Genomic DNA, 23,972 nt, shown 5'->3' on the forward strand with positions numbered 1-23,972 from the left:
TGCAAATAACTTGCTCTTGATAATGGCTGTTCTAAACCAACCACAAAAAATTAAAAAATGCAATCTTGGTAAGAATCAAACCAATTCTATAACTTCATACAGAAAAAAAAAAAAAAAGGAAAGAAAGAAACACACACACACACACACACACAAACTTACTCTAGTGCTTAAAAAGTAAAAATTCATAAAACACACAATACTCTTTTAAATGGGGGAGGACAGTGCAAATACAATTAAACCTCATTTCTCTAACATCTCCCATCTTGAACAATTTAATTCCTGATCAAATTGTTCACAGAAAAAAAAATATCTGGGATGTGAAACAAAACTTTGATTTTTGATCTGACAGCTCTTTCATGCTGATACCTCAGCATGACAAAGGTGTCTTTCAGGCAACAAACAAAGGAGAGAATGCTTTAGTTGCTGGTGAAATCCATGATTAGTACAATTTTAAAACATAAAGAGGCCATCAAGAGTTCTAATGTTGCTAAGGGTGTGAAAGTGCTCACAAAACAACCATCACAGGCAATTGAATAGGTAGAAAATCTGTTGTTGATCTGGATGAAGGAAAAGCAGTTAGCTGGTGATAGCATGTTGAAGGCAGGGATAATATGAAAAATTTGTTTAAGGCTATTAGGGGGTTATTCATTCAATTTAAGCAAAGAAGTATTTATTTATAGATTAAACAGTACTTTAAACATGTATTGTATATAAGAAATATTAAAACAGAGAATCATTTTAAGCATCTGGAAAGGATTAGTTCAATTTGATACAGGACTTGGGGGCTGGAACATGCGGTGTTCCCCTGGGCAGGATGGTTCCCAGGCTCTGTTGGAGTCGAAGAATGAATCCACAGAGGGAAGATGGTATAGCAAAAGTGGAAATTTATTGAAGAACAAGTACAGACTCCCATGTGGGGGCGGAGAAAGAGTCCCACAGAATGGACTCTCACATGGGGAGGGGGAAAGAGTCCCACATCACAGATTCCCAAGTGGAGAAGGAAAGAGTCCCACCGAGTCTGTTTCCATGGTTTATAAATGCTGCAAGTCCCTATGTACTGATATCCCCTCTGATTGGTCAATAGTCCCTTTTGAATTGGTTACTATAATAATTCCTGAGCTCAAAGGTCAAATCTCACATGGGACATGTGAGGCCCTCCTTCCTCATTGTCCTCTTACTGCCCCCCCCCGCCAGCCTGGTTGCCCCCAACTGTGCCCCCCCACCCCCCCACAGCCTGATTGCCCCACTCAGCCTGCTGTTCAGTCCTTTGGTCGTCCCTCACTAACCCCCCTGCTGGCCTGGTTGACCCACACAGCCTGCTGTTCAGTCATTTGGTCGTCCCTCACTAACCCCCCTGCCGACCTGGTCATAGGCAGCCACCTTGTGAGGGCATGAGGGTCAATTTGCATATCACCTTTTTATTATATAGGATATTGAAAGCTATTACATATGAACATGTTACTGGAAAGTGGTCTTGGCCATTGGCAGGTCTGCCTAGGACCAGCTAGTAATATGTGGGTTCTTGTCTTTGTGCAGGAAAAATTTCACAACAGGAGTCCAAATGACTATGAGGGGATATTTATTACAGCTGGGGCAAAAAAACAAGAAAGAGCTTAGCATAGAAGAAGCAGCAGGAGAGTCTACACTGGAATGTTGTAGTTCTCTGGGAAGTCAAGCAAAGGGAGCCTTGGAGTCAGGTTCAGGTGATTAACCTGCTACCAGCTGCCACTACCCATTGCTCCCAGGTTGCAAGTGTCCTGGGGTCCCTTACCCAGTTTAGGAGATGCATGCCTGTCAGGGAAAAAGAGGGCAAAGGGAATGGTGGGGGCTGCTCCCCAGAGTTTTTTGTCCTAAGGCTTTTTCTCTTTCTCTCAGGCAGGAATCTTATGGGAGGTTTTTGTGTTTTGTGTTTTATTGTTGTTGTTAATCCCATTGCTTTTTTCAAAGTGTGTGGAAGGGAGGGAGGGAGGAGGAGAGAGAAACATTGATTTGAGAGAGACACATAGATATATGCTTCCCTTATGTGCCCTGATCAAGGGTGGGGAGAGAACCCAGAACCCAGTAGCCAAGTAACTGTCATTTACTGGGAATCTAACCCATGACCCTTTGGTGCTCAGTCTGATTTCTAACCACTGAGAAACACAGCCAAGGCTAGCAGAATATTCATCAGTTTTCCAGGTGTGCTTCTCCAGGGCTTTGGTCTCCATTGATTGGTCAGGGTATTGTTAGTCTTTGCAACTGGTCCTGGTGTCCCCAACCTGGTTTGCTGCTTTTCTGGGTCTGGAGCTGAATACAGCTGAGGCCTAGATGTTATTTCTAGGGAGGGGCTTTTTGTATCTGCTGTAAATTGCTCTGCAGTTTGTTTAGCTATCTGTCTCAGTTTCCCTATTCCCCTTGTCCTGGCTCACTGACCTGTCTCAAACATAGATGGCCTTTGCTCCTCACAGCGAACTTATACCTCTCCTCCCTGCCTTGATATAACCTTTTTTTTTTTTTTTTTTTTTTTTTTGTGTGTGTGAAGGAACTGCTCAGCTAGTTTTCAGGTTTTCTTCAGAGGAAATTGTTCCATGTGTATCTGTAGATTTGATGTGTCAATGGAAGTTCAAGCTTTCTAAGTCTCTATCTTGGACTGCCTCTGCATGTATGTATTTGTCCTTTATTTTTATTTCTACCTTTTATCTGTAGTTGGAAAGGGGGAAAAGTATTTTAATGGCCATTTAGATAATTGTGGATTTATTTTTTATAATTTATCTTTATGGTTGAAAGTATTAGTGTCCCTAGGTATAGAATTCCCATTTCTTTTTCTTTTATATTATATTGTTTACACTATTACAAATGTCCACCATTTCCCCCCTCTTTGCCCAACTGCACCCAGCCCCTCCCCTCCCCCAGGCTCCACCACACTGTGGTTTGTGTCTATGGTTTTCACATATATGTTCTTTGGCTAATATCTTTACCTTTGTCCATCAGTCCCCCACCAACCTCCCCACTGACATGCATCAGTCTGTTCCATGTATTCATGCCTGTGGTTCTCTTTCTTTCAGCATGTTGAATATGTTATTCCACTGACTTTGACTTCCATTACTTTGAAAACTAATTATATTAATTATATTGATGATCCCCTGTATATTAATTTTCTCTGCCTGTTTTCAGGATGAGCTCATTATCTGTCTTTCAATTATCTGCTACGATATATCTAGGGTGGATCACTTTGAATTTATTAACTATGTAGATTAATATTTTTTAATCAAATTTGGGGAGTTTTGGACATTATTTATTTAAATACTCTTCCTATACATTTTATTCTCTTCTCTTTTTGTTTGATTCCATATGTATATTGGTATAGCCTTGATAGTGTCACACAGTTCTCTGAGTCTCTACACTTTTCTTTACTCTTTTTCTATTCTCTGACTAGAAATTCATAAATCTGAAGGTCAAATCTGCTGCTTAAGATTTCTAATAAACTTTTTCTTTTACCCTTACACTAATAATAAACTGTCTTATTCATCACTGAGTTGAAATACATTGTTATTGTTTCCATTGTAATTCATTAAATTTTATCTTATTTTTATTTAAGATCACATTTACTTTCATATACATTTTCCATTACAATATGTACATTTATACTTATACATGAGATTTTTAATTCTTTCAAAACATCTTCCTAGGCTTTTTGATAGGGTTTGAGTTGGCTATGTAGATAATTTGTGAATAGCAATTATCTTTGTATTATGTATATTATTGAGAGAGCCAATGTAGGTATGTATACATCCTTCCAATTACTTGAATCTTCTTTAAACACATATGAATGAATATATATCCACACATAGATGTGTATTGATTTATCACACTGGCTTGGACGTAAAGTGCAATATTGAGCAAAAGCAGTTTTTATTGTCTTATCCCTGTTTCAGGGCAAATACATAAATATTTTACTGATAAAGTATGATATGAATTTGCTTTATGTATAAATTCTATCACATTAATAATTTCTGTTCTTATTTGCCAGAGATGTTTTTTTGTGTGTTTTTTTATGAATGTATTTTGTATATTACCATATTTCCAGGAAAACACTATTGTGTTTTATAGCCAAAGAATTAACCAGCAGAATGTTTTAATATGTCAATCAAAGACAGCTTCCCTAAATTTAATTGGTCAATTAAAAAAATATATATTGCTTCAGTACAAATAACACTGAAAGCCAACCAGTAACAGGCTCAAAATTTTGAAGGCAAGTCAGTCAGCAGTAGACTCATTCCTGTGAACAACCTTCTAAAACCAAACAATCAATAAAAGCCTTACTAAACAACAATTTGTCCAAGGCTGACATCAATTTTTCCCTGCCACTGTACATCAGCCCCCAAACAATTGTTCAACCAAAATACTCATGAAATATTAGAAATCTATGTTTTAAAATACTGTACAAAATTATTATAGCTTTATTTAAATAAATAATACATTAATCTTGTTTCTATAACATGTGGTAAATTCTAATACTATTTAAATAATCACAACATTGTTTTTTATTAATAGGTTTTCTAATGCTATTTTTTCATTTCTTTGTAATCACTGAAACCAGAAGTTTATGCAATTTTTCTTAACCTTGCTTTAATACTTGCCCACTAGCTGTCCAAATCCTTACTTACAAACCAGAGTATCCTTTATCTTTACCTTGCCTTATTTCTCTTTACTTCTCTATATCTCTCAGTAATGTACATTGAAGGTAAACTATCTATTAGAATGCATGCTGATTTAGATTTCCAAAATATTTCAAAAGAAATGATAACTATATAAATTTAACTTAACCTTTATATGTTGTATAATATAAATATAAATTGACACAAATCTGAAACACTTAGGCAGAACTAACTGTTTGATAGAAAATGCTCTAGCTACTTCCTAAAATGAAAGAAAGAGTAAAATATTATGTGAATCAAGATAATGTATCACAGAAATGCAGAAAATTAAATCACAAAGGTTTTAAGAATCTATTAATTTTTTCACAAAAGTTTAGCAATATCTCTATGATGTGTTTTTTTATCTGTAGTGTTATACTTCTTTTATTTCACATTTTGTGAGAAATTTTTGAATATTTATTTCTACGATAAGAAAACAGTGCTATAGGAGGCATCTTTTTCAAACAAATCTTTATAGTCTGAAATATGTCTTACATTATTGGGATGTCCTTTTTTTTGGTGAAAAAGAAGATCCATATTTCTGTTCAATGTGTATGCAGCTCTAAAATTGATTTTTGTTCATTTTTATTATGATTTATTAAATTTAGTGAAAAGGTGTCTGGTTATTTAGTGATTTATAGTAGCATGCTCCTTTAGGAGGATATGAAAGAAAGCATGTAGAATGATTGTATCAACTCAGCAAATAAAATTACCTTGAAGACCATGGATTGTGTACAGAAAAACATCTAATATTTACCATGTAGACTAAAGTGAGGGAATAATTAACATATCTGTGATAACCAGTCATTAAAGGACAAACAGCAAAAGAAAAAAAATAATATGGTTACAAAGGACATTAGGATTTCAACCAAATTAACATGTGGTTAATTTCATAAAAAGGAGGAAAGAAGAAGTAAACTCTTCTATCTAAAGATGTCTGACTATAATGGGACAGTGTGGCTTTTCAGAAAGGTTTCTAAATTTGCTTAATCTATATGTGGTGTATTTTAATGCTTCCTAGATATACATATTACTTTTTTAAATCCATATCCAAGGACGTGCTTATTGATTTTGAGAGAGAGAAAGATAGAGAGAGATAAAGAGATACAAGAGAGATCATCAATTGGCTGCTCTCCATACACATCCTGACTAGTGACTGAACTTGCAACCTAGGTGTGTGCTCTGACTTGAAAACGAACCTACAACCATTCAGTATACAGGATGATGTACCATCAGAGCCACATCAGCCAGGACATGGATTAATTTTTATAATAAACTTCTGAAAAGAAACAAATCATTTTTTGTCTTATATTGTGAATGGTTATTGAATATCCATCTCCTGTTCCCATGTCAATCACTTTTATGGACAAACATTTCTTCCCACAGTGTGATATATCTTAAGATGATTTTAAAACAATAATGGGCCTTTCTGTAAAGATGGCAATGTAGGTAAACTCTATGCTTGCCTCCTTTCATGAACATATCCAAATCTATAATAATAAAAGCATAATATGCAAATCGACCAAACAGCAGAACAACCATCTGGACGACCTTCTGATGACCATGCTATGACACGTACTGGTTCCAGGCCAGCCAAGGTGGGTGCAATGCGATTGGTCAGGGGGCTCCACGATTGCCCCACAGAGGGAGGCCTAGGCCACCCGGCCAGCAGCCACAGAGGAAGGCCCAGGCCACTCAGCTGGCGGCACTGCAGTGGGTGTGCGGGGCCGGCCAGCAATCACCCCACAGAGGGAGGCCAAGGCCAGCCAAGTGATCGCACCTCACGCCTGTTGCCTGCAGAGGGAGGCAACTGGTGGCAGGACAGGGGGGCAGCCCCACACAGATGGCAAGCAGTGGCAGCAGCGGGGGTGGGGCCAGCTGCCGGCAGCCAGGGGAAGGAAAGCCCTGATAGGCCCTAATCGCCAGTCAGGCCTAGGGACCCTAAACGAAGGGTCCTGGATTGTAAGAGGGTGCAGGCTGGGCTGAGAAACACTTCCCCCCCCCCCCCCGCCACCCATGCACAAATTTTTGTGCACTGGGCCTCTAGTTACAACTATAAATAAGGATCCCACACCTACAGTGTGGAAATTAATAATAGGGATGGAGAGTTATATTAGCATCATGACAGAGTGAGACCTCTTGATTTCTCCCAAAGTTATAATTCATCAAAAGATTTCCTACTCAACACACAAGCACACAAAAGTGTCTGAGAGAACCATTCATTGAGATATCTGAGTGGGCATCTTGGAGATAAGGGAAGGTCAGAGACAGAAATCACAGGGGCCGTGAATGGTCAGGATATATCCTACACTCAGCAGCCTGGAGAGGGTCAGAGGGATGGAGGCAGCATTCTGGCCATAGTGGCCAGTAAAACCTGCAGCTACACCAAGTAAAATAAAACAAAGCCACTTGTGTGAACCCAACTCCTCCCACTGAACCCTATCCACAGAAAACAACAAGACATTATTGAAAGAAACTGAAGAAGAAAGAAATGGAAACATATTTTTGGGTTCATAGATTGGAAGAATTAACATAGTTAAAATGTTAATTTTTACCTAAAACAATATACAAATTTCATGCAATCCCCATCAAAATCTCAATGACACCCTAAGTGGTTTGGCTCAGTGGATAGAGCGTCGGCCTGCAGACTCAAGGGTCCCAGGTTCGGTTCCGGTCAAGGGCATGTGCCTTGGTTGCGGGCACATCCCCTGTGGGGGGTGTGCAGGAGGCAACTGAATCAATGTTTCTCTCTCATCGATGTTTCTGGCTCTCTATCCCTCTCCTTTCCTCTCTGTAAAAAAATCAATAAAATATATTTTAAAAAATCTCAATGACATTTTCCAAAGAAATAGAACAAAAAATCCTCAAATTTATGTGGAACCCAAATAGCCAATGCAATCCTGAGTAAAAAGGACAAAGGCATCACACTTCCTAGCATCAAGTTATACTACAAAGCTATATTAATCATAACATTATGGTATTGGCAGGTAAAAAAAGAGACACACAGACCAATGGAACAGAATTGAGAGCGCATAAATAATAATATGCAGGCAACTAATTCTTGACAAGCCAAAAACATGCAATGGAGAAAGGAACGTCTCTTCAATAAATGGTGATGAGAAAATTCAAAAGCTACATGCAAAAGAATGAAACTAGACTGCTATATGATACTACATATAAAAATAACTCAAAATTGATAAAACTTGAATATAAGACCTAAAGCAATAAACTACATAGAGAAAAACATAGATATTAAGCTTATGGATCTTGGTCTCAGAGGGTCTTTTGTGAACTTGACACCAAAGGCAAGGAAAAGAATACATACAACTCAACAGTAAAAATGTAAACAATCCAATTTAAAAATAGGCAGAAGAACTAATTAGACACTTTTCCTAAGAAGACATACAGGTGGCCAATAGATATATAGAAAAGATGCTCAACTTCACTAGCCATAAGGGAATTGTAAATCAAAACCACAATGGGATATCACCTCACACCAGTTAGAATGGCTATTATCAATAAGACAAGAAATAACAAGTATTAGAGAGAATGCAGAGAAAAGAACACCCTCAAACTCTGCTTGTGGGAATGTAAATTGTTTCAGCCACTCAGGAAAACAGTATGGAGGTTCCTCAAAATTTTTAAAATAGAGCTACCAAATGAACCTGCAATAATCTTCTGGGTATCTATAAAAATAATTAAAAACATCTCTTTATATAGTTATATGTACTCCTGTGTTCACTGCAGCATTATTATTAATGGTTGAGACATGGAAACAATGTAAGTGACCTTCTATGGATGATTGGATGAGGAAGAAGTAGTTCATATATACAATGAAATACTACTAGCCATAAAGAATGATGAAATGTTGCCATTTGCAACAATATGGATTATTCTTGAGAGTATCAGGCTAAGTAAAATAAATCAGATGGAAAACAACAAGAACCATATGATTTCACTCATAAGTGGGGTACAAAACAGAAAGCAACAAATAAACAAACTTACAGACATATGCAACAGCTTGATGGTTAACATAAGAGAAGGGCAGTGGGAGGAGGATGAAGAAGTTAAAGGGAGTTAAGTATATGTGATGGATATGGACTAGTCTTTGGTGGTGAGCACACATTCCAATGTACAGATAAATCTCAAACTTATATAATGTTATTAACCAATGTTACCTCAATAAATTTAATTTTAAAAATAAAATAGAAAGTAGTAAGAAATGTAAAATAAAATTAATACAACTTTATAGAATTGGTGAAAGTATTAAAATAGCATTTTTGAAGTTTATTTTATTTAAAAAATAAAATAACATCTAAGAAGAAAAAGAAAGATGTCAGGAACCAAGAGTTGGTCAAAGGATTAACTCTGACCTTACTTCAGCAAGTTACTGAAACAGAAACTCACAGAAACCAGGCCCACCTCCTCTTGTCTGAGAACAAAGCATTCTTTCCATAGTTGCCCTTTAACCGCCAAACTCTTTATCTATAGTCAGCCCCCTTTACAACCTTAGTTTATAGTCAGCCCCCTTTACAACCTTAGTCAATTATCTAAGTCCACATGACCCTTTCAGCCCCCATCTCCCCTAGACATCTCCCCTTCTAGAAACCACATATAAGGAGCGCTGTAAAAATAAAATTTAGAGGCTTGATCAGAAACCCCTTTGTCTTGCCTCCATTCTTTGCATCCCTTGTCTGTTTCTCATTCTCTTAGGTGCGCCGCCTCGGTACCCCCGTTAGAAGACCCCGCTGGCCGGGGCAGAAAGAAAATAATTGGAGGGATATATTGGCTGTAGAGGTCTCCCAGAGAAGTGAGGGGTCTCAGACCTATGCCAGGCAACCCAACCCAGGACCTAAATCATGGGAATAAAACATGGTTGTGAAAACAGTGGGGTTTGCACACTAAAAAAGACAAAGGTCTGCTAATAATGATGGCACAAAAACCACTCTCTCACAAACCCACTGTCTCTAAACTCAACTGAAGGGACAGTAGGGTCAAATAGGGAGGAACTAAATTGTCTAACTTCACAGCAAAGGTGGAGGGGTGTGGATTCAGGCAACTCTCTCTGGGACAGAAGTGCTTCTAGCCTCCAATTTTCCTTTTTGGAGCTCCCTGCCCACTCAGCTAGCCCAGCAGGGTATGTGCCAAATCTTCATTAACCTGACTATCACTATTCTCCCTGCCCTGGTGATTCATTCAGACCCTAACTCACCTGCCCAGCCAGAGCCTCTTCCATTTGCTCCTCCACACAAGCCTCTTGTCTCAGCTCATGCTGCAGACTTCCACAAATGTCTCAAAGGTCCACAAACCCCAAACAAACAAGCATCATTCAGCCTATGTGTGTATTCTAGCTCTTGCTTAGCAGCTCCAAGTCCAGCATAAGCGGAGACCAATTTCAACTTGCATTGTAACTCCCATCAGGTGACCCCAAGCCTAACATAAACAGCAACCAGTCTTGCCCTGGAACATAGATTTAACTAAGTGACCACAAGTCTAGCAAAAGTGTTGGCTAGCCTCAGCTCACATCATAGTGCCCACCAAAGGGTCCCAACCAAAGACAAGTGACAGCTGGCCTTGGTTTTCACAATAGCCCACCAGCACCCACAAGAGCTTCCAAGCTTAGCATAAATGACAGTCAACCACAGCTCACTTTGTAGCTCCTACAAAGAAGCCCTAAGCCAGGCACAAATGACAGCTGTCTTTGGCCTACACTAGAGACCTCAAAAGTCTCTAGAACCAATACATAGTTCAGACCATACCACAGCACCACCCAACCAGCTCCAAAAGTGACACACTAGAAGACTGGACTCAGCTGGATCCAGAACCACTGCCCAAAACAAAACAATACAAAACAATACGAAAAACATCTGCTCTATAGGGTCAGTCTACACACAATAGCTCACCTGCTATAGACATAGCCAGTCAACATAAGGTAGAGTCAACTCCACCACTTAGTTGTCATCGACAATTGAGACTCAACTATAACAAGAAGATACACACCACCCACACAGGGAACACTCCTGGAGCACCAGACTCAGATAATCAGAGACACTTCACCACTGGGAACCACTGGACACATTCTACATAAGGCCATTCTGTCAAGATTGGAAAACATAGAAGACCTACCTAATACATGGAAACAATACAGAGACTCAGTCTACCAATGTAAGGAGACAAAGAAACATGTCTCAAATTAAAGAACTGGACAAAATTTAGAAAAATATATGAATTAAATGGAGACAAGGAACCTACCAGATATAGAGTTCGAAACACTGACTATAGGATGCCCAATGAACTTGGAGGAAGAATAGTTGAACTCAGTGAACATTTCAACAAAAACATAGAAAACAAAAAAGTAGATAGAAAACATAAAAGAACCAATCAGAAATGAAGAATACAATATCTGAAATGAAGAACACATTAGAGGGAATCAACAACAGATAAGATGAAGCAGAGAAATGAATCAGCAATGTTGAAGAAAGAGTAGTGAAAAATACCCAATTGGAACAGCAAAAAATATATATAGATACAGAGAGAGTTTTTTTTTTTTTTTTTTTTTTTAATTAAGATAGTTTTAGGGTCTTCTGGAACAACATCAAGCACAACACCATTCTTATAATAAGAGTACCAGAAGAAGGACAAGAGCAAGAGCAAGGGATTGATAACCAATTTGAGAAAATAATGATAAAAACTTCCCTAATTTGGTGAAGAAATAAGACACAAGTCAAGGAAGCACAGTGAGTCCCAAACAAAAAGATCCCAAAGTCCACACCAAGAAACATCATTATTAAGTTGCCTAAGGTTAAAGACAAATAATCTTAAAAATAGCAACATGAAAGCAGTTAGTTACATATAATGGTATGTAATCCATAAGATTGTCAATGGATTTCTTGAAAGAAACTTTGAAGGCTCAAAGGGTTTAGCACAAAATATTCAGTGATGACAAGCAAGGGCCTACAACTAATATTACTCTACCCAGCAAAGCTATAATTTAGAATCAAAGATGAGCGTTTCCCAGATAAGACAAAGCTAAAGGAGTTTATCACCATTAAATCAGTGTTTCAAGAAATGTTAAAGGGACTTTTTTAAGAAGAAAATAAAGGATCAAATATATGAATAAGAAAATATAGAAAAGCCCCAGCTGGTTTGGCTCAGTGGATAGAGCGTCAGCCTGTGGACTGAAGGGTCCTAGGTTCGATTCTGGTCATGGGCACATGCCTGAATTGGGGGCTCAATCCCCAGTAGGGGGTGTGCAGGAGACAGCCAGTGGTCAATGATTATATCTCATCATTGATGTTTCTATCTCTCTCCCTCTCCCTTCCTCTCTGAAATCAATAAAAATATATTTTAAAAATATACAGAGAGAAAAGAAAAAAAAAATTCTCACTGACAAAGGTACACTTAGTAAAAGCAGTAGATCAACCAACTATAAAGCTGCAATTTGCAACAATATAGATGAATCTTGAGGAAATCATGCTAAGCAAAATAAGTCTGATGGAAAAATTCAAGAACCTAATGATTTAATTCATATCCTATCTAATAAAAGGGTAATATGCAAATTAACCATCACTCCGCGACAAAATGGCTGCGCCCATGGCCACAAGATGGCGGCGCCCAGTCCTCTTAGCCCCAAGCCCCAGCGGAGTCCCTAAGTCTGCCCAGCAGTGGCAGTCCAGGGTGTCTAGCTGGGAGGCGCCCACCCCACACACAGCAATTCCTGCCCAGTGGCGGCAGTCTGGGGTGTCCAGCTGGTCGCCTCCGAGCCCAGTGTGATGGGGGCGAAGCGGCCGCGGGGCTTTTGGCCGGGGTGTCAGGCCGGCAGCGACCCGCCCCCTGAGCCGTGAGGGATCCAGGGTGAAGCGGACCACGGGGCCTGGGGCCGGGGCATCAGGCCGGCAGCGACCAGCCCCCCAAGCCATGCACCATCGGGGCGAAGCAGGCCGTGGGGCTTTTGGCTGGTGTGTCAGACCGGCAGCGACCCGCCCCAGAGCCTAGTGTGATCGGGGCAAAGCGGCTGCAGGGGCTTTTTGCCGGTGTATCAGACCGGCAGCGACCCGCCCCCCCAGCCGCGCCCTCCGGGGCGAAGCAGGCCGCGAGGCTTTTGGCTGGTGTGTCAGACCAGCAGCGACCCGCCCCTGAGATAAGCGCGATCTGGGCGAAGTAGGCCGCGAGACTTTTGCCCAGTGTGTCAGGCTGGCAGCGACCTGACCCTGAGCCACGCGTGATCTGGGGCGAAGTCTGCCATGGGGCTTGGGGCTGGGGTGTCAGGCCAGCAGCGCAGTGCACCCCCAATGTGCGATCTTCAGGCCAGGGAAGGCACCCACCGGGCTATCCACAGCCAGGCTGAGATGGGGTGTCATCTGGGTGGGCTGAGGCAGCAGCCTTGGGCTGGGGTCTCAGCCTGGCCAGGGCCAGAACCCCTCCAGCAGTGGCAGTCTGGGGTCTCAACCACTGAGTCACACCAGCCAGGCAGATATAGAGGAATCTTAAATGTTTCTTTTTTTATAATATATATATTATTGATTTTTTACAGAGAGGAAGGGAAAGGGTTAGAGAGCTAGAAACATCTATGAGAAAGAAACATTGATCAACTGCCTCCTGCAAACTCCCGACTGGGTATGTGCCCCCAACCAAGGTACATGCCCTTGACCAGAATCGAACCTAGGACCCTTGAATCTGCAGGCCAGTGCTCCATCCACTGAGCCAAACCAGTTAGGACTATCCAATATGCTAAAGAAAAAAACCTATCTAATAAAAAGGGAATATGCAAGGGAGGGCATTTGGGGGTGACTGGGGTGTCAGGGGAGGGCAGTTAGGCATCGATCAGGCTGGCAGGGCAGTGGTTAGGGGGTGATCAGGCTGGCAGGCAGAGCAGTTAGGAGCAATCAGGAAGGCAAGCAGGCGAGTAGTTGGGAACCAGCAGTCCTAGATTGTGAAAGGGATGTCTGACTGGTTCCATTCCCAGTCAGGGCACATGCTTAGGTTGTGGGCTCGATCTCCAGTGTCGGGTGTGCAGGAGGCAGCCAATCAATGATTCTCTCTCATCATTGATGTTTCTATCTCTTCTCCCTCTCCCTTCCTCTCTGAAATTAATAAAAATATATTTTAAAAACTCATAGAAACAGACATTAGTATGGTGGTTACCAGAAGGAAATGGGAGTGGGAAGGAGGTAGCAAAGGGTAAAGGGAGTCAAATGTATGGTGATGGAAAGGGATTTGACTTTGAGTGGTAAGCACATAATGCAATATACAGATGATGTATTATAAAATGTTACAGTTGAAACCTGTATCATTTTATTAATGAATATCACCCCAAAATTTAATAGAAAATTAAAAAAATAAAACTAATGCAAAAGTAGAAATATCACGTGTAATTACAACAATAAAGTAAGGGATACACATAAAATAATTTAAAACAATAATGACAGTCCAGCTGATGTAGTTGAGCATGGACACAGTAACCAAGAGTTATTGGTTCAATTCCCTTTTAGGGAACATGCCAGGTTTGCAGGTTCGATTCCTAGTTTGGGGTGTGCAGGAGGCAGCCGATTGATGATGTTCCTCTCTCATTGATGTTTCTATCCTCTATCTCTCTCCTTTCCCCTCTCTCTGAAAATCAATTTAAAAAATAATAATGACAAAAACATAAATGTAGAGGGGGGACTAAAAATCCTAATGATTTTAGAATGTGCTTTAATTTAAACACACATCTACTTAAAATAGATGGCTATAAACACATCTTTGTATATATGAAGCACATAATAACCACAAACCAAAAAAGTTAAAAGGTATACAAGTATTAAAGAGAAAAGAATCCAAGCATAACATTAAAAAGTCATCAAGACAGCAAAAGAATAGGAAAGAGACAGAGACCTACAAAAAAACAATCAGAAAGCAATTAATAAAATGGCAATAACTACATACTTAATAATTAAGTTAAATGTAAGTGGACTAAATGTTCCAATCAAAATATATAGGGTGGCTGAATGGATAAAAAGACAAGACCTGCTTATATTCAACTATAATAAACCCACTTCATTTCAAAAGATTATAAACAGATTGAAGCAAAGGGATGGAAAATAATATTCATGCAAATGGAAATGAAAAAAAAAAAACACACCAAAACACCTGAACTGACAATGCTTATACTAGACAAAATGGATTTTACTTATATGTGGACTCAAAATAAACAGAAGAGAATCAAACTCATAGATACAAATAAATTAGTGGTCAGCAAAAGGGAGAGATTTGGGATGATGTAGAAAAGTTGAGGGGATTAAGAACTGCAAATTGGTAGCTACAGAATAGTCATGGGGATGTAAATTAGAGCATAGGAAATATATAATAATAAAAAGAGAAATATGTAAGTTGACCATACCTCCGCAGCGCCCACCAGCAAATCAGGAGGGAATATGCAAATTAGCAGGACAAAGATGGTGGCGGCCCCGCCCCCCAGCTGCTCCAGGCGTGGAGCAGCTGGGCAGGGCAGGACGTCTGCTATGAGAGGGATGGCGGGGGGCGGAGGGAGCTACAGGAGCGGTGCTCTGGCCGGAGCAAAGGTGGAAGGCAGCCAGAGCGAAGGCCTGGGTCCCAGGTGCTGGAGGAAAACCAGTGCCGGCAGCCAGGTGAAGGAAGGCTTATTGCACGGATCTTCGTGCAATGGGCCTCTAGTATAGTCAATAAAATTGCAGTAACTATGTATATAGTCAGATGGGCCCCAGTTCTATTGTAGTGAACACTTCTGTAAGGTATGTAAATGTCTATCACTATCCTATGTACCTGAAAGTATGTCAACTCTAATGAAAAAGTAAATTTAAAAATACACATTTCCTTTAAAAGTTGAAAAAAAATCCTCAAAAAGAATACTTTAATGAAAACAAAATTTGCAACTAATCTTTTTTAAATAAAGGAATGATGGGCCTATAATAACCTAATCTATACAATTTGGGCATTACATAAAGAAATAGAAATTAGATGTTTTCTGTGTTAGGGGAGTAATATGTTTCTCAAAGTAGTATGAAATCAACATTTTTTTAAGTAGTGGTATGTCGCCATTGTGAATTCCTAGATAGAGTTTCTCCTCAGAGAGAATTGTAATCATGCACAGTTCATATTGCTTCAAATGAGAACAAGAAGTGTGTATTAATTAGAGGCCCGGTGCACAAAATTCATGCACTGGTGGGAGGGGGGGTAGGGGGGGTGTGCCCCTCAGCCCAATCTGCACCCTCTTCAATCTGGGACCCCTCAGGGGATGTCCAACTTCAGGCAGTCGGACATCCCTCTCACAATCCGGAACCGCTGGCTCCTAACCACTCACCTGCCTGCCTGCCTGATTGTCCCTAACCCCACTGCCTGCCTGCCTGCTCACCCCTACCTTGATCTCCTGCCAGCCTGATTGCCCCTACCTTGCCCTCCCCTATCAGCCTGATCACCCCAAACTGCCTGTGCCTTGACCCCCTGTCTGGCCTCCCTCTGGAGGCACCACCCCCATAACCCCAATGCTGCTGCCACTGCAGCTGGTTATGGCTGCCTGAGCCTTGGCCTTTGTAGCCACTGCGGCTTTGTCTGGAAAGATGTCCGGAAGACAACCACTCTAATTAGCATATTACCCTTTTATTAGTATAGATTTGGGGACCATTACAACCACGCAGAACTTGAAGAAAACACATGGCCCTGGTCAGTTTGGCTTAATGGAGAGAGCATCGGCCTGTGGACTGAAGAGTCCAAGTTTGATTCTGATCAGGGGCACACATGCCTGGGTTTTGGGCTCAATCCCCAGTAGGGGGCCTGTGGGCGGCAGCTGATCAGTGATTCTTTTTTTTTTTTTTTTTAATATATTTTATTGATTTTTCACAGAGAGGAAGGGAGAGGGATAGAGAGCTAGAAATATCGATGAGAGAGAAACATCGACCAGCTGCTTCCTGCACACCCCCCACTGGGGTATGTGCCCGCAACCAATGTACATGCCCTTAACCGGAATCAAACCTGGGACCTTCCAGTCCACAGACCGACGCTTTATCCACTGAGCCAAACCGGTTTCGGCTGATCAGTGATTCTTATCATTGATGTTTCTATCTCTCTCTCCCTCTCCCTTTCTGAAATTTTAAAAATATATATATATTTTAAAGAAAACACATGATCTTCACTTTGGGCTTTGTCATCTTACAATATCCTTTGTGCAGTGTTTTAACTTCCCTCAACTTTCCTTTACCCACCTTTAAAGTGCAATCTATTTTGGGGAAGATGATCAGGAAAATGATTCCAGTGGGTAGAAGTTTTTTTTTGGAGGGGATGGGTCATGAAGATATTTAAAAATTGAGCATGGTGATGGTTGTACCACTCTGAATTTACTTTAAAAAACCAGTTCATTGTACACTTTAGGTGACATCTACAGTATATGGGTTATATCTCAACAAAGCTGTTCTTTTATTTCTTTTTAAATAAAGACCAGTCTTATAATCAGTTGCAGATGTTTTCAGAGGCCCCTCAAGATTTGCTTACCATGTCCCAAATCACGGCTGTGATTCCCAGTTGCCTCCAGTTCTGGTGGATGTGGATGGTATGGTTTGCAAAGGAGAAGGTGGCAAGAGGCTTATGGAATTTCGGCAACCCCATTCCCCCGGTCTCCTCATAGGGCACCAGGGCCATTCCCACTGTGCCAGCTCTGCTCCCTTTAACCTGTTGGGCAAAAGAATCCTGCGTGCTCTGGCCAGAAAGTGCATTCTTTCTTAGGTGGCCCGGATGCTTTTTTTAAGGTCGTTTTATGGATTCAAAAGAATAAACAGAGTTGTGGAAAGCTTTTGTCAAAATCCTTTTACATGGTTCTTCCAGTCTCATGGGAAATGAGATGTGGCTCTGAATTCATCCCAAAGTGTGTCTTTGGGCAAAAGCACCCAGAACGGTACAACTCCTGCAGAATGCCCCACACACTTTGCTGTCAGGACTCAGGGGGGCTTGAGGGTGAGCGAGGCGGCGGTGCCAGCACAGGACCTGGGAGAAGGTAGCGCTTTCTACACTGCCCAGGCCACGTGGACTACAGCAGTACCCGCCCAGGTGGGCAGGGTGTTTCTGCTGTTTTGTTTTGGTCTGGCCTCCACCCCGTCAGCCACGGACCTGTGCCTGCACTGAGACTGAATGGTTTGATGGCCCTACTTTTTGGTGGACAGTGGATGCACTCCCAGAGACTGGCAGTTAGACTCTGGCGGCTTCTGAGTCCCTTGCGGGGAGAGCCCGGCCCTAGGTCAAGAACAGACTCAGGCGTCCTCGGCCAGGAGGCCTCCTTGGGCTAGGGGCCGCCACAGTTTGAAGGCTGGCCATGACCCCAATCCTGGCAGGGGTCTCCTCTGGGGTGCTGGCAGGCCTGGGCTAGGGCCGCGGGCGGTTTAGAGGCTGGTCACGCCCCCGATCCTGGTGGGGATCTCCTCTGGGGGGCTGGCAGGCCTGGGCTAATGGCCGCCCTGGTTTAGAGACTGGTCAAGCCCCCGATCCTGGCGGGGGTCTCCTCTGGGGCGCTAGCAGGCCTGGGCTCTCGCGCCGCAAAGGGAGAGGTTCCTGAACCTGCTTCCCACACACCTAGGCTAGGATACATCTTGTAGGAGGTGGCTTCAATGCCGGGGGTCGGTGACCAGGTCCTCCGGAGCCTCGCTTTCTGGGCTGCAGTCCCACGTCTCCCAGTGCCCCAGCCTCGGATGCGCCCCCGCAGTTGCCCCCACCACTAGCCAGCTCAGCGCAGGCCACAGCAGCTGAAGCCAGCCTCTTGGAAGCTAGGCCACCACACCCACCACCGCTAGTAGCTCTCTGCTGCTCGCTCTCTGTGTCCTGTCCACTGGGGTGGGGGAGTGCTCCCAGCCCAGAGGCCCTCCCTCCCTCGGCAGCCTGGCTTGGGAAGCTGGCCTCATGCAGCATCCCCACTCGGCCACTATGGGTGCAACGCGGACCCCACGGAGGCCAACCTGGAGAACGCGGACCGGAGCTCTGCATCCGGCTGCTGCAGATGCCCTCATTGGTCAACTACCTCCCGATCCTTCCACGGGCCCCATTGATCCCTCTCAGCACCAGCCATTTAGGCCAGGGTGGCGATCGCCCAGGGACCCCCGCGGAGCGCCGGGCTCGGCCCGGACACGCCCCCCCGGGTGGCCATCACCCAGGGACCCCTGTGGAGCGCCGGGCTCGGCCCGGACCCCCGGAACTAACAGGATTGCGCGCAGCCATCTTGGTCTTCCCAACTGCCGGATAGGCCACCCGGAGTCCCGCCCCCAGCCTCTGGCAGGCCCAATCATGGGCATAGCGGAGTTGCGGTCAATTTGCATGTTTCTCTATTATAAGGCAGGATGAGAATCCAATGGAGACTAGAGTCATTACCTTGGTCCTAATTGTCAATAGATCAATTAAATTCTTAAGTCCAACATTATTTTATAGGATTGGATTCTCATTAATACATGCTCCTTGTTCTTATTGGTTGTATTTAAGGGAGTGTTATAATCTATATATTATCTATTACTAGAGGCCCAGTGCATAAAATTTGGGCATGGGGGGTCCACTCAATCCAGCCTGCACCCTCTCCAATCTGGGATCCGTCGGGGGATGTCTGACTGCCTGTTTAGGCCCGATCCCCAGGACCGCTTGCTCCTAATAGCTCACCTGACTGCCTGCCTGGTCACCCCTTACTGACCCCCAACCCCTGCTGGCCTGATCGCCCCTCACTGCCTCTGGGTGCTGGCCTGATCACTCCTAACTGCCCACCCTGCCAGCCTGGTTGCCCCTAACTGCCCGCCCCTGCCATCCAGGTCACCCCCAACTGTCCCCTCCCTGGCAACCTGGTCACTCCTAACTGCCCCCCCCCCACTAGCCTGGTCACCCCTTACTGCCTCGCCCCTGCCAGCCAGGTTGCCACATGCAGCCTGCTGTTCAGTCGTTTGGTCATCCCTCACTAACCCCCTGACAGCCTGGTTGTAGGCAGCTATCTTGTGAGGGCATGAGGGTTAATTTGCATATTACCTCTTTATTATATAGGATAATAAAAGCATAATATGGTAATTAGACCAGACAGCCAAATAATCTTCAGGACGTCCTTCCAGACAACCTTCCAGATGAAGCCGGGGCTGCAAGGGCCGAGTTCCTTGCATGAATTTCATGCATCAGGCCTCTAGTGTAGTATATAATGGGGAATCTTCAAAATTCAATAATAATCTTTGTTGTTTTATAAAGTCGTGTGTTAAATAATTTATTTGAATAGAATCATATATTGAGACTACAGCTGTGTAAACCAAAACTATTTCTCTTGTTAAGATTCTGTTACTCAAACTGGGAAAAAGTAAATTTAAAATCTGATAACAAAATGTAATAGCCTTGCCCTAACCGATTTGGCTCAGTGTATAGAGCGTCGGCTTGTGGACTGAAAGGTCCCAGGTTCGATTTCAGTCAAGGGCATGTACCTTGGTTGCAGGCACATCCCCAGTAGAGGGTGCGCAGGAGGCAGCTAATCGATGTTTCTCTCTCATTGATGTTTCTAACTCTCTATCCCTCTCCCTTCCTCTCTGTAAGGAAATCAATAAAATATATTTTTTAAAAAATGTAATAGCCTTTACTATATAGTATGTATTGTTCAAAGACTTTTGTTTATAAGATAGATATTATTTCCATGCCTATTTTATGGTCAAGGACTGTAAGCACAAATCACAAAAGTTATTCCCCAAAGTCAGTGAGTTTATAAATATCAGAGTTGGGATTTGAATCTTACAAGCCCACCTCAAAGTTTGTGGTCAGAATCATTCCACAAGGCAAATGGCATGACATTTTAATGAGGCATATTTTTTTTACCTTGTGGATATGATGTGGGTAGAAGGTGAGGAGGTAAAGATATTCTGGAAGGTTATGAAGATCCTGAGGTGTAAAAACTAACCTGTGTCAAGGAAAATTTTCCTACTGAGCAATGAGCATGTTGTTCATGAAGGAAAGAAAGAGCATATTGGTTATAAACTTAAGAGAAAAAGTCAATCCATCTTGAGGGAGATATAGTTCCTCAGCTTTGAGTGAACCATAGCACCTAGTTTGTAACTTTTATAAGAACAATAAATAAACTCTGTTCCTATGGTTAGAACTTAAGGCATTGTTCAAAATACAGAGGAATATATGAGTATCAAATCTAAAACTTAATAAAGACAACAGAATTATGGATGATGCTTTAGCTATCTCTAGGTGTTTTCCTCAAGCAAGCAACAACATAATTACTTTTGGTTTGTTAGACTGTGTAAATATTAAGGCCCACTGCAAACTTACAGATTCAGAATCTGAATGATTCAGATCCCAAAGAATCTGTGATTTCAGAAGCTTTCCTGGTGACTCTATGGAGTTTATGCAAAATCATTGTTTAATTTTTTATTGAGTTTAATGGGGGTGACATTGGTTTGCAAAACCATACAGGTTTTAAGTGTACAGCTCAATAAAACATCAACCCACACTGCATTGTGCACTCGTTGCCACAAGCAAAGTCTATTTCTATCCTTCCTTTCACCCCTTTTGACCACCTTCTCCCTCCACTCCTCTTCCCCTCTGGCTATCTTCAATCTGTTTTCACACTGTTGTATGTGTCTATGAGTGGGGTGTGTGTGTGTGTGTGTGTGTGTGTGTGTGTGTGTGTGTGTGTTTTGGCTTAATTTCTTCACCTTCTTTCATCCACAAAATTATTGTTTTAAAGCAAAGTAAATTTGTCCTAAAAAAGAAAGCACTTTAGACATTTCTCTGGAGTGAAAAAGAGTAGCTGTCATACATGAGAGTCATTGGCATGTATATATATTGCAATGAAGAATATCTCCATTAAATTGTGAAATATCTAAATACAACTACACACAAAGACACAACATACAAGTAAATATCAATAATCATGGTTATAAAAATTTCAAGGGGAAATATTCATAACAACTATTACACATTTAACAAGTTTTTATGAAATCCCATATCGCCTATAAACTTAAAAATCACTCTGCAGTTGTTTATTCCAAGTTGTTACCCAGTAAATAGGACCTTCTGGAAAAATCACATCCTGCTTATAAGCTGAATTTTTAAAATTGAAAAGCTTAACACTAATGGTGACTAGTTGCCTTTAACTTTATTTTTTATTGTAAATGAATGATACCATACAAAAACCTAGAGAAAGCAAGGATGTTTAATGAAGATCAAATATTTATTTAAGGTAAATTACTTAATTCAGGTACTTAAAATAAAATTTAATATGATTTAAACTTTTTTTTTTTTTGTCTTACCACTACATTTATGAAAATGTGTGTTACTGCAAGGAACTCAGTTTTTTTGTTGTGAGTGAAAATTTGTGCTCTTTAAAATATTGATGAGAATAGCCAATATAGATGGAGAGAAAATTATGTCAAGATTTATCAGGTGCAATTGCAATCAAATCATAACAATTTTTATATCAAAAAATTTCAGCTTTCTTAAATATGAAGAATAGCACTTTCTTAATGATAAAAAATATTACACCTTCAACAACGAGCACTCTCACCATTGTCATGTGTGATTGTAATGTCTTCATGTGTTCCAATATATCTACAGTGAGCCTGAGCTGGAAACATCTAACTGAAACAAAATAATTGATTATCACCCTGAATCTAAGTTGAAATCATTATCAGTTTAACTACATATAATAAAATTTTTCATATTATGTTTAACTTTTCAGTTTATAGTCAATTGTGTATAAAAATGTTGAGTTTGAGGGATATGTTTTGCAATTGCTAACATGTGCATTAAATATCAACCTGCCTATAATTAATAAGAAACATTAGTAGCCACAATAGTTTTCTACAAAATAGCTTATATTTTATTTCAATAACTGGTAAAAAAAATCTTTGACAAAATCACATATGTTCATAGTTCTGAATAATATTTTAGCATAGAAATTGGTTCACCTTTTTAATATGCTCTATATAAATCCTTTCATAATATGTATTTTTCCAAATCAAGTAAAATATGAAAAATATTTTATGCAAAGTCCTTTGATAGTATTTAAGAAGTAAACTATGATAGCATCATCCATGTTTTTGCCAATTAATAGTAGAGACAGGGAAATACATATTTGAGTGAATAGTCTGATACTTTTTGAAAACATTCCCCATGACTTCTAAAAATTATTTCTTAAACATTGCATCAAATAAAATAAAAAAATAGACATTTAATTCACTAAATAAGTCTGATGGACTTTTTTTGCATGTCTGTTTTAAAGTTACCTAATTATTATTATTATATGTTACTTACTTTTCTATTTTAAAATAGCCACTAATAATCTTGTATTATTTTTCACTTTTTGCTCTAAAAAGAGTCTAAAAAAATACAAATGTGTGGGGCTACATGGATTTGATATGTTTCCTAGAATTAGAAATATGTATTTCTATAAGTGGTAAAAGGTATGCAGTGGTAGGTGTTATATTATGTTCATTGTTTAGCCTCTCTGATTTATTGCATACTTATGTACAATTTACCCCAGCAGAATTATGTCATTTTCATAAAAACACCTATATTATTAGGTTAGAATTTGTTAAAATGAATAGTTCCTTGGCACATTTTAACATTTTAGTTATGTCATAATTTATTTTGATACCCTATGTGCAATAGGCATTTTCAAAATATCAGATTTATAAAAATCCCTAGCAATTCATCTGTCAACTGGCCAGTAACATATTCTTGAGTCTATCCATATTCTTCTAAGAGTATAGTGATTGTTTATTTCAATTGATATAGTATCAAAATATCCCATTGGTTCTGACATCTATTGGATGTGAATAGGTGGACTGGTCTGGACATCAGCAAGAAGGAAGATGAAACACTAGAGTGTAACTTGCTTGGGATCACCTGAGAGCATCATCCATTCTGCTCACTGTAAGTGCTCACTGAAGCACAGCAGCTGACAATATGGGACAGCCACCCACTGCTGAGAATGAACAAAGCAGCAATGTCAGAACTCAACAGTGTGGCTGGCAAATCTTTCAGATTGTCATACTCCTTTTCCCTCAGGGAGGGCCCTTAGAGATTGTGTATGTTGTCACTTGTAAAATTACAATTTATTTATAAAAGTTCATTCTGATGCCATGGTTGAAGTCTGTGTGTGTGTGTGTGTGTGTGTGTGTGTGTGTGTTGTTGTTGTTGTTGTTGTTGTTTTGTGGGAGGGGGGAAGAGGGTCAGGGGGTAGACAGAGAAAACTAATATAAGAACAAGATAAAAACAATTATAGAAGGGATGCTATTCAAACAAATAAAATATTATAAGAATATTGTATTAATTTGAAGGAAG

Source organism: Eptesicus fuscus, chromosome 3 (assembly GCF_027574615.1).
Source record: "Eptesicus fuscus isolate TK198812 chromosome 3, DD_ASM_mEF_20220401, whole genome shotgun sequence".
In the NCBI taxonomy this organism is placed as follows: Eukaryota; Metazoa; Chordata; class Mammalia; order Chiroptera; family Vespertilionidae; genus Eptesicus; species Eptesicus fuscus.